This window comes from Gorilla gorilla, chromosome 16, assembly GCF_029281585.2.
Source record: "Gorilla gorilla gorilla isolate KB3781 chromosome 16, NHGRI_mGorGor1-v2.1_pri, whole genome shotgun sequence".
NCBI lineage: Eukaryota > Metazoa > Chordata > Mammalia > Primates > Hominidae > Gorilla > Gorilla gorilla.
In genome coordinates this window covers 90,567,630-90,585,500 of record NC_073240.2, presented here as the reverse complement: position 1 = coordinate 90,585,500, position 17,871 = coordinate 90,567,630, and the positions used below count along the sequence as shown (strand labels likewise).

The 17,871-nt window shown below is 57.6% G+C and overlaps 2 long non-coding RNA genes across 4 annotated transcripts in view; one reads left to right on the top strand and one right to left on the bottom strand.

Moving 5' to 3' along the window:
* Positions 1-5,641, bottom strand: part of LOC101143818 (uncharacterized) — a 30,375-nt gene extending 24,734 nt beyond the window's left edge. The window contains exon 1 of one of the 3 annotated variants that reach the window (XR_004067408.3): positions 5,429-5,641. This is a non-coding gene — a long non-coding RNA (uncharacterized lncRNA). The other 2 variants (XR_002002930.4, XR_008671684.2) reach the window with 2 other exon arrangements.
* Positions 5,642-14,489: 8,848 nt separating this feature from the next.
* On the top strand, positions 14,490-15,362 carry LOC129526950 (uncharacterized). The gene is made up of 2 exons (XR_008671768.2): positions 14,490-14,907; positions 15,071-15,362. It is a non-coding gene; the product is annotated as an uncharacterized lncRNA (long non-coding RNA).
* The last annotated feature ends 2,509 nt before the right edge of the window (positions 15,363-17,871 follow it).

Sequence of the window (17,871 nt, the reverse complement as noted above, 5' to 3'; positions counted from 1 at the left end):
ATAGAATGGGTATATTATATATACGTATGTGAAATCATTTAGTCCAAACACATAGGTAACTGGTACACCTTAAGATACATGCTTCAAGGCATTTATATTAAGATTATCTATAATGATAGATTTAAATCATAACATAATTAATGCTGGACTTTTGAGAATAGAAATATTTGACCTTTTTTTTTTAAGTACCAAGGGCTTCCTATTTCTCATCTCTGCTTTGTTTGTCCATGCCCAGGGTAGTGTAAGGACATTTCAAGAGACAGAAGTGGGTTATCACCTTGAGACCAACTGCATACCTGCCTCAGGATGGAGTCCAGGATGCCCCCAGAATATAAAAGTCTGGGTTTAGTCCAGCTCCTGGGGCAAGAAATATTAAACTTGGCCATTGCTGGCTTCTTTTACTGGATGATCCCACTTGAGAAAATGGGGCCTCTCCACCACTAAGGTATGCCAAAGGAGGAGGCCCCTTTCTTGGCACAGCCACGTGCAGAAGGTTAGGAATGTATCCAACTGACTCTCGAGTACCTGACAGGCCATAAATGCAGGTGCCCCTGGAAGTGGCCTCACAACAGCTTCCTACCCTCTCCAACAAGAGGGCTGTCTTGGCCATGACAGCAGGGTCATCAGCTGAAGGCACCTCATTCCCAGCTTTCTTGCCTGGCCCCAAGCTCCTTGAACCCTTCTCCTTAAAGCCATGACCTGGCTCTGGCGTGGGAAAGGCGGTTTGGAGCTTTTCACAAATCCAGTATCCCCTTGAACCAAAACCAATTAGCCTGGCCCAAGGTCCTGTCATTGAGGCCCTGGCCCTCTTTTCAAACCCCTGCGGCTCAATTGCGGTGAGGGGCTGGCCAGTGAATGCCGGGACCACTTAAAGTGGTGCTTAAGCCAGACCAGGCTTGAAGGAAGGAGCCAGAGCTTTAGGAGCTGCAGCGCCCCATTCTCAGAGCCACTGACCAAGGTTTTGTTCCAGCCACAGCCCCCACCCCGGCTCTATTTTTAAAAATCCTCCCTCCTCTCCCAGCTGTCTGGAGGAGAGATGAAAAGCTGGCTCTAGGAAGCCACGAGACACCCAAACTTGGCTGCCCTGGACAGAAAGGACATCCTCAGGTTCTGAATCCTGCCCCCAAAGGTCTTGCCCTCCCTGCTAAGGGAGAAGGAGCTGTAACACTGATAGAACAGCCAGTGTGCACTGAAGGCTTTCCATGCATGAGCCTGCACAGCAGCCCATCTTCTGGATGCAAAAACTAAGAACCAGGGAAGGCGACTTGTCTAAAATCACAGCACTTAACAGCAAGAAAATTGGGGGGAAGCGTCTGGGGGCTCCTGAACACCACTGTCTTCGGAAGAGAGACATAGAAGAGGATGAGAGACCAAGATGAGCCTTTATACCAGAGCTAGATCCTGGGGGGGATGAGAGGACTCGTGGAAGAGCCGCCCCAGGACAAACCCAGGCCCCTACCCAGGCCCCTTCCACACCATCCATTTGTCCCCTGCCTGACCCAGCTGAACTGTCCCTAGGCAAAATGGGGTGGGAATGCGGACGAGGCACCACGGCCTCCCTCCATCCGCCCCTCCCCACCACCTGTCCCCACCTTCCCTTCACACCCACCTAGGCAGAGTGAAGACTTGCCCTCTGCGATGGGCAGCACTGCCAGGGCGCCCTAGCCGTCGCCATGGTGACGCGCATCCCACCCTAGGTCAGAGCTGATTGGTCACTCTATCCAGGCTGGCGGAGGGGGCAGCCAAAGTCAGGGCGGGATGGGGGGAGCTGGGGACACCCAGCCACACCGTACACGAGAGATGCCAAGGGGGAAGGAAGGCCACTAAAATGGCGCCGCGGCCTCCAAAGGCCGCTGCTGTGGGTGCGCATACCCGGGTTGGAGAAATCCCGGCGGTTCTGCACCGGGCGGCCTCGCCTGGGCCCTGGAGGGCGCATCCGTCCCGCCTGGGCTGTCCCGCGGCTCATGGCCAAGCGCTCCTTGCCCAGCCCGGAACCGGGCGCCTGAGCCAGCGAACAGGCCGGCTCGCCCCAGCTGGCCGAGCCCGACCCGCCGCGCGCTCGGGCCAGGCGAGCGCGGCGCGGCGGATTAGCCCTGAGCCCGCAGCCTCGAGGGCGCGGGGCAGGCGCGTTTGGGGTATGAGGGCGGGGCGGGCGGCGGCCGCGCCTCTAATCCCGGCACTGCGTGTGGGAGCGGCCGGATCAGGGAATTAGCGCTGTAACTTCGGATTAGTAACGCTCGCTAAATGAGTGCCTAATTCCGACCCTTCATGCTTTTCAGCGTCGCGGCTGAGTCCTAGGAGGCCTCCTGGCCAGGCTCCCTCCGCGCTCTGGTCCCATTTCCCGGGAGGTCCGGCCGCGGCCGGCAGAGAACTCTCCGGCCTGTGGAGATCAGGCCTCAGGGCCGCGCCGCAGCCTCCTCTCGGCAGCGCATTTCATTGGCCCGGGCAGAGGCCCATGCAGTCCCACAGCGTTCGGAGTTGGGAGTTCGTGGACCAGAGAAAAGGAAGCCCCGGATGCCTCGCCCACCACGGTGGCTGTACTGATCGCTGCCCTGTCAGTGGCCTTCTGTGCGACCTTCCGTGAGCCACTGGGCCTTTTTACACCATTTCTAGGTGTAAAATGAAAGGAATGGGGTGAGGAGTATCTGAGATTTTCTAAGATTCTGGCTTCCAAGCTGCAGCAGATTCTCGGGATCTCCAACGCCTTTTTGGATGAAGAAAGAGTAGCACAAACCGGAGACAAAAATGAAGCCCAAACGTGGGGAGCCAGTAGCCAGAGGAGGCTTGGGGAAGGCCTTCCTGGGGCACAGGAATGGAGGAGACGAGGGGCTGAGAAGGCCCCAGACCCGTCCGGCTACTCCAGGTCCAGGCAGGCCAGAAGACGTTGATGGGCCCAGGCACCAATTTTGAGTCTGTGCCTTGGGCTTTAAGTGTCCAAAGGGGATTCGAACATTGCTCTAGTAGGGGCAGGCATTCGTACCAGGAGGCCGAAATCGGATGGGTTGGCCTCTGGCCTCTGGCCTCTCTCCGAGGGCCGTTTAAGGAAGGTGTGGGATGGGCTCCTGGAGATTAGAACTGGCATGCTCATCGCTCTCCGCAGCCCTGCTGCCGCGATCTTTCTCTGAAGCGGGAGGTTTGCATCAACAGATTTTCGTAGAAAGCGGAAAAATGCCGCGTTGCCCTCCCGCACAGACTCCTCCTTCATCAGACCCTTAACTCGGGTTTCAGACCTGCCCAGATGGTATGGGACGGTGGTGTTTAAAAACAACACTCATCTGAACTGTGTAGACACTGCTGGGAAGCTGCAAAGCCACCCTGGCAAGTGAAGGACTAGTTCTTGCAACACAGCAAATGGGTAGGGGTGGTGGGAGGGGAAGATCGAAGCCCGGGGCCCAGGGTTTGCCCACACCCGTTGGCCGGTGAGGGAGGAAGGCAGGGAGTGCAGGGCAAGGGGGCAGGAAGTGCTGCTCCGGTTTCCTCGGAAATGAGGTCACCATCAGCACACAGGCTCCCAGGTGCATTGGGAAGGGAGGGACGGCCCAAGGGATGCAGCCCATAGCCTCGTGAATCCCGAAACACTCTAGTCACCCTTCACCAGCCTCCTGTCAGAAAAAAAGGGAAACTGGCCTTTCAAAATGGAGGTGGGGTACGAAGGGATTCAGAAAACCTTCTGCCCGTGATTATCTCTGAGGAGAACTGGGGACCAAAGTAGGAGGGCAGCTGACTTTCCCTGCCTGGTCTTTTGTGTGTATTTTTTATTTAATTTTACTGTGAATGCTAACACACTCCCAGGGTTCACAATTCCAAAGGTATACGGTGAAAAGTCTCCCTCTACCATCCACCTCAGCCACACAGTTCTCCTCCCCAGAGCCAAGGGGTTTTCCTTTTGTACTGTTTGAATTTTCACCATTTACATATATATCCTATATTCAAAATAATTTTGCTAGGCAAAGAACAAAAAAGGTTTGCAGGCGTGAAGACGGAAAAAATATTTCTATTTTTACAAGAGGGCTGGGCAAAGGCTGGGAGAAGAGGGGCCGTGAAAATCACTGAGGGAGAGGCTCCAGGGAATGAAGTGAGCCAAGATGTACGTAAGGTGGCCTGGGGTCCAGCTCTGCCTTCTGAGCTGTGTGACCCTTAAGGAGTCACTTCGGATCCCCAGATCTGTTTCCTCTCATGTAAAAGGGTGAGGGGATGGGGGTCAGGGCTGGGTGGTGGTGCCAGTTCCTTTCAGCCTGTCTATCATAGCACTCACATACCCATATACTTAGAAAGCCCCCCTACCAATCGGGGAGTCTGAGCCTACCTTTCTTCCTTTCTTCCCTGAAGCCGGGCAGGGTCCCTTCCTTGGTCTACAGCCACTCGCTGGGGAGCTTGGGAGGTTTCCCAAGCTGCAGGAGCCCTGAGCTTCAGGACAAGCCAAGGCATCAGGGTGAAAAGTGACCTGAAGGCAGATGAGAAACTCGAGAGGGACCCTAGCACTGTGTGGGGCCGGGACCCCCACGCACTGAGCAGGGGCAAGCCCCACTCCCTGAGCCCAGTTAAGAGGGGCTGGGAGCCTGAGTGGCCGGGTGTGCTGCATTGGGTTGCCATGGGAACGAATTCAGATTTCCCCCAATTGCTTTTTTATTTGCTAGACATTGTAATACATCTTATGTCGTGACTTCTTGGGGCAGGGAGGAGGGGGAGCTCTGGGAGCTTGCCTGCACCTTAACCTCGCGGGAAGTTGGGGAGGCTTGGGCAGGAGCAGCCCGGTCGGGGCTGGCGTAGAGGTAGCGGGAGACTGAGCTCGGTTCCTCCCGCCCGCCCGCCGGCTCTTGGTTTGTATGCAGGGCAGGGCCGGCCCGTCGGGGAGGGAGGCCCCTGCCCTGGCCCCTTGCCATTGAGCGCACTCCCCGCCAGTTCTGCTCCGCTTCACGCTGCACACAGACCCCCCAACTGCACACAAAGGCAGCTGCCAGAGCCCGTGAAAAGTGATCAAATTATCAAGAACTTGACCTCACCGAGGGGCGAAGCTCCGGCAACCCCCCAGCCGTATGCTAATGGCGCTCAGGGGCTGACTCGTCGAATAATTCGATAAAGGCCGCATTGTTAGCGGCAGGGCAGCCCCCAGCCCACCCCATTCACTCCCTCCACCCACCCCCTACCGACCGCTGTCTCTCTCCCATCGCATTTGCATCCCAAAATCCCCGTCCACGGCTCCGGGAGCGGATTGTTCCAGCCTGATTTATGGGGTGAAGGCGAAGGCTGGCGCCTTCCCCTTCCAGCGACCCCTCTGCAACCCCAACCCCCTCCCTCTCCCCGGCCCGCTCCACTTTGGGGTTCCTGCTCCGGCGCTGGGCGATAGGGGTGGGGGACCAGGAAAGAGGAGGACTGGGGGAAAGCTGGCACTGCAAGTGTCCCCAGAGAGAGAGCCGAGGTCAGGTACCTGGTCAGGGCGCGGCCGCTCCGTCGAGCTGGAGTCCGCTGGGCCGGCGCTGGGCTCCTCTCGGCTCCTCTGGCTCTTGCGGGCCGGGCCGGGGCGGTCGGTGGGGCGGGCGCTCGCACGCAGAAGTTGTGAGAGTCATTTCTACTTTCGGTTATCTAGCTTTATGACGGCTCTGTGGCACTCATACAGCTAGATAACCAAAGAGAGAAACGGGCCTCCCTTAGCCAGTGCCGCTGCCGCGCCGTGGGCTCCACGTGCTGCTGCCTGCCGAGCGCGGGAGCCTGAGCGGACGCCGTGCCCGGATCCTGGGGCGCACGCGGAGAGCCAGAGGGGATGGACAGACACACGCACACGCTGACTCCCGCCACCTAGGCCCGCAGCCCCCGCCCAGTTCCCTTCCTCCCTCGCCCTCCCGGCGCATTTCTCCCCTGCTCCCCATTCCGTGCGTCCAGGCACCGGCGCTGCCGGCCTGCCTCGACGGCGTCCCGGGGCTCACGTAGGGCACCCGCGCGGAGCGCTTAGAGAGCCTCGGGCGCCCCGGCCGCCCCCAGCGCACTGGACCGCCGGCCCTCCTCTCGCAGGCTAATCGCCCCGCGGGGAAGTGACGTCAGTCCAGGGATCGGCCAATCACAGGCTCCCATTCAAATCCCAGCCCCCTTCCCGCGCTCCGCACCACCCAGCCTTACAATGGCCTCGGCGTTCACGGCTTCCCCGCCCCGAGGGCAAGGAAGCGCACCCTCTGCCCTCAGAAGCGTCAGGGCTGCGCGCCTGGGTGCGCACCGTCTGATCTTTCACCCAAACTCCTCTGTCTTCCTCCCAGGGCCCAGGGAGCCCAGTACCCACTGCGGACCATCAGAGTTTGGGAGACAAGAATGCTCGAGTGACAAGGTTTAGGGACGCGTGTGATAGGACGTGGCGATCTCCACAGGAGGGCCGAGAGCGCTCACGGAGAGGCCGAGAGCAGAAGCCATTTCACCTTTAACTTCTCTCTTCCTTTCCCCATGCCCAGCACTTGCAGTAGATCTAGCCCACGCGGCAGAGACCAGGGATTGGAGGAAGAATTAAGTGTCCCGGTGAGCGCAGGTCGGTGTCCCACCCATAACACCTGGCGCTCAGAGGTTCCTCAGCTACGCTCCACTTGGGCGAGGCCCTGGCCTTGGCCCTGAGTACCAAGCTGCTGGGTCCCTTCTCTCTCTCGGTTCCTAGGCACACTAAGAGTGTAAAACCGATTGTGCCAAGCACCTTGGAGAAGTCCTAGGCTCTCTCTTGGCTCCTGGTTAAATTCATATTTCACCAAAAATTAAAGCACAAAGCCATGCCTCCACTCTCCTTCTCCAGCTCTCAGCACACACCTGGCTACTCACTCCAAGTAGCCGCAACAGTGGAAAGGGACTGCCACCTTGGGTCTCCCAGAATCACCCCTAAACTGAGCTGGCAGCTGAATTGGTGGTACCATTGCAGCCTTCCAGATGTGAGTGGCCTATGAGTACCACTTCGTGCTCATGCCAGCCATCACCCCCTTCTTCCTTGCTGCTGTGGCTACCCTCCAGCCTTGAGCCCTATGATTCACCTCCGCCTGTCAGCCATCCCCAAGATGCAAAGGATTCAATATGAAAAATGCAATATCTTTGCTCCTAGATACCCCCAGAAAAATCTTAAGCTCAACAGCTAGGGAGAGATTTTATGTGGGACTGGGCAAGTGGATTCCCAGATTCCAGCGGTCAATACACGGGAGTCACAGAGACTCTCACTGCTGCTGTCTACAGTGAGCACTGTGGGGTTAGGTGGAGGTACCCGTGCAGATTCATTTTAGTGGGGTCTGGGGCACTGGGCCACTCTGAGCCAGGTAAAACCCTTGCAGGATGGGTTGGAAAGAAGGGGCCAAAAGTGGATGGTTTGGAAAAGATTTCATGATTTTACTAAAAATCCCTTCCTTCCATACACTCCCCTAAAAATGACACATGTGGATTTTGTCAAGTTCTGGATTTTGTCAAGTGCCTCTTTCCCCATTGCTTGTCTGTGGTTTGTTCTAATTTCATCCCAACTCTAAATCCGAAGCAGGTGACATCCTGCTCTCATCCCAGCCAGCTTGTGACCAACCAAATCTGCTATGTACATGTTTCCCTCGAAATCCCACTTCGCAGACACATTCCTTTTTCCAGAAGGTGAACAACGGCTGGACAGCTGAACCAGCAGAGGAACAGAGAGGCCAGCCACGGTTCAGGAAGGAAGCTCTGAATTTGGGCCCGAGACAGTTAATTCCATGAATTTCCATAATTGGGAGGCGCCCCTTGCTTCCCCTCCTCCTGCAGCTCCAGGAACCTGCACCCTCTTCCCTTCTTGATGTGTGTGTGGGCGGCCTTCTGAGCCCTAGTCCTTTCGGGGCCACCCAGGGGTGGGAAGGTGGGGCTGCGGAGGCAGGGAGGGGCCCAGAAGCATGTTTCACCTGAGAGACAGGGAAGAAAGAGAGGAAGCGAGGGGGAAGAGGGAGCGAGGAACGAGCCCCTCGGAGTGTGATTTAAGCAGGATGCTGCACAAAATGGCTCCTCAGCGAGACTCACGGTAACCGCGCGCGGAGGCCGGCCTGCAAGCCTAGGGCGGGTTGGGGCTTTGGGAGAAAGAATTAAAAGCCTGATTTTGATTCAGTTCAGATGCAGGAGGCCACTGTCATCAGAGCCACATCTCTACTGTCTTTTTGGGAAATCGAGTCCCTTCTTGGGAGCAGGTGAGGCTGACCAGGGGGACCCTGCTTGAGTGAGACCGGCCCCAGAATCAGTGCCTCCTCCATCTCACTGTAGCCCCACTCCCAGGAAGAAGGCCACAGAAAGACCGAGCCTCAAGGCCATAGGCTGCTGAGAGGAGGCTGTTCCGGTGGGTCAAGGCAGCTGCAGTCTCCGTGGGTTGGCAGCCGGCTTCCACACACAGCTTAACAGGAGCCCGGGAGGCCATCCAGGTCGACACCAGGCAGAAGCGCATTGTGTGGGCTGGGCACTGCCAGCTGAGGCTGGCAGACTGCTGGGCAGGCCAATTCAGAGACCAAGTGGGGAGAACCTGACCAGCCACCAGCATTGACCCAGATTGCCCCTTTGCCTGCAATTCAGGCTGGGTCTGGGTTCCATGAGCTTTCCCCACACCAAGCCCCTAGCCTTGGCCTTCAGCCCCAGCACAGTCCCTAAAGTTTCGGAGGATCAGGTACTGTGTCTGGCTGGCCACTGGGCACCCAGGCCAAAGCACCGGTGGCAGTGGTCGGGCCCTGGCCATGGTGCTGAGAGCTGCCTGCCAGGCCTGTCTCTCCACCTCCCCGCTTGCCCTGAACTTCTTCCACCTCGCCCCCTCAGTCCTAAACCCAGGCTCCAGGGGCACCTGCAGCTACCAGGAGAAGCTAACAGCCAGAGAAAGAGAAAGCCTCAGCGACTAGGTGCCTCCACTGAGGGCCTGGGACTCAATTTTTCGTATTCAAACCTCCACTGAGGAAAGAGAGCCCCTGGGCCGTGAAACTCCCATATCCAGATCAACGGAAACGCCCATTCCTGCTGCAACCACATGCATACCCTGCACTCCCTCAACTCACCAAATCTGCACAATACCCCCTCACACACTTGGCCCTCCATCTAGCAGCCAGCCTAAGACAGGTGGCTGGTACCTTGCCCATGCATGTACACGTGTACACTCTTGTACCCATTGGCAGTGGCAGCTGCTTGGACTCCAAGCTGGCTTTGGCCCAAGTTCCTGTTTCCTATTGGTAGTTACACAACTCAGCGCGGGGGACCTAACAACCCACAGGAGTGTGCCTTCTATTTCAGGACATAGCAAATTAAGCGGTTAAGTGGCAGGAGAGGGGGACAGTTCTGACCCTAGCCAACAGCCCTATGCAGGCACCCTTCTACTGAGACCAGACTTGCCCTGATCTAGAGGCTGGGAGCCAGAGGCCAATGGAACTCCCCAGGTGCTACTCCAGGCAGATGCAGCTACCCAGCCTGCAATTCAGCCTGGAGCTAGTGCTCCTTTCCTGAGCCCGACGGGTTCTTAATTAGGAGACAGTGTCTCCAGCCACAATCTAGGCTAAGTCCAGGGTGCCCTCACCCCACTGCCCCCTCCCTCCCTTGTTCCTTCCTCAGGCCCAAGCTTTGATTAAGCTGATCTCCCTATTGTCTGGAGGCCGGCAGGACTGCTAGCTGAGAGACCCAGCATTGGGCCAGCTCAGATGGACCCAGCTCCCTGCACCCAGGAGGTCCCAGAGCCTGCACACCCACCTTCATGTACACGTGGTCAGTCGAGCGGTAATGCTCTCTCTGGCTCCCACATCCAGCCTGTCTCCTCAGCAGCTGAGGTGTGGGCTCTGGGGAGGCCTAAACTGGGCAGGAACCTGAAAACACCCCTCCTGAAAAGGCCTGGACAAAGGACTACCCCTTCCCTGGGGTCTCCAGCAGCAGATACTGCTAATGGAAGTCCTGAGGTGGACCCTGTATGATGCCCCCATCTCAGTGCCCACTTAGCCTAACCTCTGGCCACTGTTCCTTGATTGAAAGGTAGACCCTCAAACTCCATCCTCTTCCCCTCCATGGCTTAAGAATCCCCCTCCTCCAGGATATGGGGACACAAAAGGGGGCTCCCTTTAGGCCCAGCACCTCGATTTCTGCCCAGCCACAAAGATTCAGTGTATTTTTCTGGACTCCAGTACTGCTTCTGTGATCTGACCCTGGAAGCTCTCCCAGCTTCTGTTACCTCCCTGCTCTGACGGGTCCAAACTGGACCAACTCCCCCACCAACCCTTCTGCCAAAGAAGCCCCTCACTTGACTCAACCTCCACCGCTGCCCATATTCTTCTCCAGCTCAGTGGAGCCTAGGCTGGAGGAGGCTGCAGAGATGCCCACAGACAGATCAAAGAGGCCTGTTCTGGGGCACGGAGTGGGGAGCAGAGTGGATAGGATTTCCCAACAACTTCCCATTTTAGAGGGGAAAAACGTCATAAACCTTGTCTAGAGTGGGTGCTGTGTGGTGCATTTTTCTCAAAATATTTTTCTCAGGAAGCTGCTTTCTAGGTTATTATTTTTTGTGGGGGAGGGGATAAGAAGGAAGGGGTACGGGGGCAGTGGCTAGGGAGAGGGCGATCCTGGGACTCACAGGAACCTCACTTCAGAAACCTTCCTTTCTGCTAAACCTGTCTGCAGCCCCACAACTTCCAGCCGACCCTGCGCCCTTCCCCTTTCCGCTCCCCCAAAGTCCTCGCCTCTGGGCGCTTCCCACTGCCCCACAACCCTTTGCCCGGGATGACTGGGTCCTGCCTCCCACCCGCAGTGGGAGCGCACCTCTCATCCCGCCCAGCGGCAAAGGGAAGCCCCAGCTGCCTGAGCTGCCCAAGGGGGCCGGGCAGAGATGCCCCAGCCCCCTCTCTCAGTCCAGCCCAGCTCCCTGACGCTGCCCTGGCCGAAGCCACCGCCCTCACTCCCTAGCCCTCGCTCCCCAGCCTTGCCGAGACACAGCGGGCAGTGGCACTTACGGACCGGGAAGGGGGCCCGGGCCCCAGCGAGGCAGCGGCGCGGGTGGGGCGGCTGTGGGGACCGCGGCTCCGCCACCCCTGATCAGGCGCGTTCCCGGGCTCAGGCCCAGCTCTCGCCGCTCTCCGGGCGCCCCTGCCCCGGCGAGCGCATGGCAGACAGCTGCGGGAGGCAGGGACGGCAGTGGCGGAGCGGGGGCTCCTGGCCGCGCGCCGCTTCTCTGGGCTCTGAGCGGCTCCCAGCGCCGCCTTCTCGGGCGGGCACGGCCCGCAGTGACGTCAGCGCGGCTCCCCCCGCCCCCCCCTTCACCCCGACCAGTGCGGAATGGAGGGGGCGGAGGAAGGCTGTGAGGGGCGCCCAGCCGTGTGCCTTGGCCTTTCCTCCCCACGCCCCGCTTGCCTCCCAGCTTTTCCCTGGGAGTCGCAACGCCATTCGTCCCCCCTCTCCTCCCCGCGCTGCCAGACTCACTCGGAGCCACCAGCGATCTGGGAGGCGATGGCAAGCAGCGGGTTGGAAGCCTCGCTGGCAGCTCCAGACTCAGGGATCCGAGCTGCTTTGGGAAGAATGGAGAGCTGAGGGCATGAGGGGCGTCCACCTCCTGGCTGAAAGGGGGCGTCTTATCTTTCCCCCCAGCATAGGTGTTGGTTAGGCTGGGGATATCCACGCTGGATTGGCTGGTCCCGGGGCCCCCGTGTGAGCTCAGAAGGGATCTTTTATCTCGGGAAAACGTGTCCCATTCGGAGCTGGGGATGCCCTCTAGGCTGGGTCCTGCTTCTCCAAGACCCAGAGCAGCCCTGCGGCCCTCCTACCCGCCATCTGCCCGAGGCTGTTCCCCCGCAAACTCGCTGGGCCGACTGCGCCCCAGAGCCGCTGTCCAAATGCTGAATCTGGCCTCCCCTGGGCTGGCTCCCGACGTCCCGCTGCCTATGGCTCCGCGTTTCCCTCAGGGGCAGGCAAGGGGTTCTGGGACGCACAACGCGGAGGCCCCAGGAAACTTTGGGGCTCCAAGATGATATTGGAAAGCTTCAGGATAGGGGGCGATCGGTCGAAGGGAGACAGAAGCCAAGAGAGCAGGCAGAGCAGCGCGCCTGGCACGCCGAACCACGCGCCCTTGATGACTCGCCCCGGGTCCCCTCCGCCCGTGTGTGTTTCTCCCACTTCCACAGCAGGGGAGGTCCCTAGGCTGAACTTGTCAGCGGGTCTCACCATTCATCACGAGCCAGACAGACAGGCCAAGTTCATGAGCAATACTGTTAACCCCTTGCAAGCCAAGCACCTCCCACAGGAGGAAGCCTCCTGGCCAGGGAGCGTTCTCTAAGGTTCCAGAGGCACTGCCTCCCAGGAACGTGGCAGCCACTGCTCCTTTCTTCTTTTCGGCTCGTCTCCTAACCATTTATTCCGTCATTTTATTTACACTTTTGGTTTCCACAGTCTTTCAAGTTCCTTCTCTTCTAAGTTAGTTTGATACCAGTATAACTGACTGCCTTTTAAATGTCTTTTTTTCCTATGTTGTGGCTGTGTTCATTGTGGAAACATTAGAAAATTTTGAAAAAATGAAATAAAATAATAATTGGCCCTATATTTTACTCCTAGTGGCCTGACTTTAAAATACAAACTATATATTCTCATAGAAGAACCTAGGTTGCTGGTTGTGCGGGGTGGGGAGTGAAGAAGGGGTGGAGAGAGAGAACCCAGTCTTTCTGAACTGGATGGGGAAGGAAAAACAAAAGCTCTGCGAAAGGGCTCAAAGAGGGAGCCCTATCCTCCTGTTAGAGGAGCCAAGGAGGGAAGCAGCGCCATGTAGGGCTAGACACAGGGGCCCAGACACCCCCTCCACTCACTGGTTCCTGTTCTAGCTCCAAAGCCCTAGGGAAGCTTCTCCTGGCCTTGACCGTGTGTGTGTATGTGTGCGTGTGTGTGTTGTGGGGGGAGGTGCTCTCTGCCCTGGGCGAAAGCTCAGTTCTGCTCCGGAACCCCAGCCATCTCCTGGAGAACTTTATCTGATTCTCCTTGCGGTCTGGTAGACTTGGGCCACCCCCTCCCCCATTTCCTATTGAAATCCTGGCGTCTGGTAGCTGGCGGCAACTAGGGCGACCTACCAACTTTTCCCCTGGGCATTTTCTCACTCCCTTCACCCCCCAGTGCTTTCTTTTCTTCTCCCAGCGCTCCTTTTGAAAGGAGGCACCCAGGCCCAGAACGTGTTCTGCAGTTTAACTACTTCTAAATTCTTTGTTCAGGTCACCCCGGGACTCCATTGTCCGCTATTGAGAGCGCGGGCAGGCCGCCGGGTGCGCCTCTGCCGTGCAGGCCTGAATCCATTAGGCCACCGATCCGGCCCCTGCAGCCCATTGACGCGCCTCTCTCGCCCGAGCGCCGGTGGCCCCCTCCCTTCCCCTCCGCTCCCACCATCAGCTGCCTTTTGGACTCCGCGGTGGAATCACAGAACGCTGCGGGTCCGCCCGCGGGGGTTATTTGGGTCTCGCTCTGTCTTGAGGGGCTGGTCACGGTGCAGCCTCGGATGATTCTTGTGGGCTCTGTCCTATCCTGCAAGCCTCTTCCGGGGTGCTGCCCAAACTCTACTGCTTGGCTGCTGGGTACTACTTGGACCTGCAGGGCAGATTTTGAGGGGGCTGCAGCCCCAACCTCAGGAATGGGGGTGGGGGAAGAACAGCCAGCAACATCCTTCCTCCAGCTTCTCCAGCTTTCCAGCTGCTCCCCCACAGCCCGGATTTCTGTTCCTCTCTTTGCTCCAGGCCTGCGCCCTCGAGCTTCCAGTAGGGTCAAGCCTCTCCTGAGCTGGGGGAATGAAAGGGGGGCCATCCAGTTTCAGGGGGTAGCACAGCAGGGAGGGCCGGCCGGTTCCTGCCCCAAACACGCGCTCATGACGCCCTCGAAGGCTGGTCTCCTCAGGAGGGTGACTTTCCCCCAGCTCACTGGAAAAGAGGCAAGAGTCGCTCTGGCCTCAGATGCACGTTCCAGGCTCCCAGGGTGACAGGGTACGGCTAGGGGGAGGAGGCTCAGTCCGCCCCTGAAGCCTCCTCCTCTCCTGCCTCAGGACTCAGGGAGACGCAGAGCTTGGGAGTCCCCAGGGGGCTCAGCTCTGAGGTGCGTGCCTGGGGAAAGTCGAGGTTCAGAGGAGCAGCGCTCCCAGAGCCAGTGTCCAGAAAAGTATGGCTTGCCGTTGCGTATCTTTTTCTCGGCGCGTGAAGGTTCCCTAACCCCGTAGCGAGCCTGTTCCTCCTGCTCTGGGGTTACTGGGTCACTGAGTCCAGGGCGAACATCGACGCCCAGCCACCGGGCTTCTCGAAATCACTCCGGCCTCTGCTGGGGCCCGCCTTCTCCAGTCTGAGAATCGGCCAAACCCTTCCCGGAAGCTTAATTCCAGGAGAGAGCCGTGGAGGAGCCACGGGGGCCGGCGCGGGTACCAGGAACGGGGGCGCAGGGAAACTTGGCCGGAGAAAGGGTGCGGATGGGGGTGCAGGGCGCAGAGGCGCAGGCTGGATGGTGGGCGCCACTCCCCGCCGGCCGAAGAGGGAGGGAGGGAGGGAGAAGAGGAACGGGTGGTCTCCGCCGCACCTTCCCCGACCGCTTGGCCAGGACCGCGGGGCGCGGGGCGCCGGACCTCGTGGAACCGCCGCGGCCTGGATCGGCGGCGAGGAGCCAGCTAGCGCCCCCTGGCGCCTCCGCCGAGCCGTCACAATGCCGTCGCCCAGTCCCCCATCCCGCCGGATTCCAGACCTGAGGCTGGGGAGGCTGGTGTCCGCGCACCCCCGAGACCTCGCCGGACTACGCCAAGCCTCTTAGAGGACGTAGGAGCTCCTGAAGGTCTCCCACGCTCCAACCCACGGCCTCCGCTCGTCCTGCCCCCCCGCCCCGAGTGCTCCAGTCGGCGGTGCTGACCTCGCAGCTCTTCCGCCCCATAAGCGCGGCTCTGCGCGCTGTCCAACAGCGCCCTCTGGCGGGCGCTCCGGGGAGATGCAGGTGAGCGCGGCTGAGGCTGCCACCGATGTCGAGAACGGCTCGGGAACCGGGTAGCGCGGGCGGTCCTTGGGCACCTGCCTGGCGGTTTGTGGCTAAGTGTAGGGGACGGAGATGCAGTAGTCTAAGGAGAGCTGGGCACCTCTTTGTCTCTCAACCACTACAGGTCAGGAAAGAGAATGAGGGACAGAGTGAAATCTCACCTCCTCTTCCACCTAAGACTGACACCTCTGCTATCTTGGCCTCCTTCAGGAAGGCTTTCTGGAGACTGAAGCGGACGGGGCAGATTTGGGACCCTACCCTCGATTCTTGCAGCCTGGCAAGAACCCTGCCTTCATGGCAGGGCCAGTCCATTTGCAGCTTTGCCCTCCCCATCTCAGTGGCTTTCTTTTCCGCCAGGGTCCCTCTCATATCTGCAGGGCCTCAGAAAATTAAGAAATAAAAGCCCTTTCTCATCAGATCCGGAGATCCCTTATTCCAAGGGCAAGGTGGGAGATGGGCAAGAGGTAACGATGAGATGAGCGAGCAAGGCCCGGGATTTGGAAGGTCTGGAGATGTTTCCCCAGGCTCCCAGCCCCGTGACATGAGTGTCCTTTCAGGCTCGGCATGGTGTTCTGTCTTCAGTCTGGCCATGCATTTCGATGGGTTTTTGACATTCATTCACTTATTCATTCAACATATATGTGCTGAGCTCCTGCTATATGCCAGGCACCGCTAGGGATAAAGCTCAGAAAGGGTAAGTAATGTGCTCAAGGTCACACAGCTGGAATCTGCCGGAGCCACAATGCAGCCTCAGCCACTCCAGCCCTACCTCTCCCCTCTCACCTGGATGACTTCAGAAGTCTCCTAACTGGGGCTCCACCTCAGAACTCAGCCCCCTCCAATATGGCATCCACACTGCTGGGGAGAGAGCTTTGTAAAAGGCCAATCTGATCATGTCTCTTCCTCGCTTGACAAGGGTCTTCTGGCTCCAAGAGAAAGCCTCAAGTCCCTCACAGGCATACGAGCTCCCCCTGAGACTTGTCACCCTGAAAACCTTGTTCCCGTTTTCAGGAACCCGACACTCCAACCATCCCAGGCATCTCTCATTTCCTTAAGGCCCAAGCTCTTGCACCCCTCCCTGCCTTTGTGTGCCCCTACAGTGTCTCTGCCTGGAATACTCCTCCCTCTGGGGTGTCTTTCAGATTCTCAGTGAATGTCACTCCTCCATGAAACTTTCTGACCTGAGCATATCCATCGTGGCCTCTCCCTTCACCTAAAGACTGGATGGGCCTAACTGGCCATACTTGTATGTCCTTCATCCTCCCTTCCCTGCTGACAACCAATTAATTGAAGCTGGCATGGCCACTGACCCCCGAGGGCTAATCCCTGGTCTGGCCTGAATGTACCAGGGTCTCTCCTGAGCACTGAAGTGAGACCTGGACTGAGAAGGTGTGCAGTCAGCAGGGGGAGCTCAACAGCCTCTGGAGTCAGTGCTGTGGTCAGTTCGGGTGATAAGCGGACAAAGAAACTGGGAAAATGGAGCAGGCGAGTCAATAAACTAGCAGAGAAAAGGCCATGGGACTGGCAAGAGATAAAGGGCAAGAGAGAGACTTTCTCAGATGGCTTCTGCCCTGCCCTAGCAGGGAAGTCTTGCTCCTTTCCTCTGGCCTGCTTTGCATAGGATTCTGTCCTCTGCCCCTGCCAGCACTCTGACCCCAACCTCCTTCTGCCAAGCCCGGCCCTTTTTCTCTGTGTGCCTTCCCGCCTAAGCAGCCCCTGGGCTGTACTGCAGGACAGCTAGCACGTCTCATGGTGGCCAGCCTCCTGAAGGCCTGGCACCATTCAGAACTGGCATAATTCAATTTCCCCAGAGCCAGCAGCAGGCACGCCACCACGTGGCAATTGTGACAAACACAGTTTGCAATCCATTTGGACGCCAGCTCAGAATGATGAGTTTATTGATTAACGTTTAAAATGTTTTAGGATTTGCATTTTTCAGATTTGTTCACAGGGTGAGAATTTGCTAACAGTTAACGATTACTGAGTGGGTATGTTGTGCCAAACATGACTCCAAGCACTTTGTTATTAATCTTCACAGCTGTGCTTATGCCAGAGCTGCTCTTACCATCCTCACCCAGCAGATGGGAAAACCCAGGCACAGAGAGGTTAAGCAATTTGCCTCAAGTCTCAGCTAATCAGCAACTGAAACAGGATGAGAGCCCAGAGTCCAAATTCCTAGACTCTATGTTACACTGCCTTTTAATAATAGTTCAATGCACCACTGCACTCCAGCCTGGTGACACAGCGAGACTCTGGCTCAAAAATAATAATAATAATAGTTCTATATTATCCCATTCCTGGTTCACATAATCCAAATGTCCATAAAACAAGCCAGCCAGTGCTTATCAGCAGACTCTATTGCAAGCCTCTTTCTTTCTTTCTTTTTCTTTTTTTTTTTTTGAGATGGAGTCTCGTTGTGTCACCCAGGCTGGAGTGCAGTGGCACAATCTCGGCTCACAGCAATCTTCACCTCCCAGGTTCAAGCGATTCTCCTTTTTAAAATGCCAATCTGATCGTGTCTCTTCCTTGCTTGACATCTGTCGGTAAGGGTCTTCTGACTCCAGGAGAAAGCCTCAAGTCCCTCACAGGCGTATGAGCTCCCTCTGAGACCTGTGCCCCTGAGAGCCTTGTAATCCCCAGTAGCTGGGATTACAGGCACCATCATGCCCGGGCAAGCTTCTTTCAACTCATCTGCTTCCCCCATATGACTGTGAACCCACTGAGGGGAGGAATGCTGTCTCAATTATCCCCAAACTCCTGGCTCCTGACACAGAAGACACAGTCAACATTTGGTGTATTGAAAAATGGCAACTTCCAGACATAAGAAGCTGTGGAAACACCCAGCATGTTTCTATATGTTTTCTTTGTTCCCATGGCAAATTCTGGCATCCCTCTGAAAGAGACTGCAACAAAAGCCTTTGAATT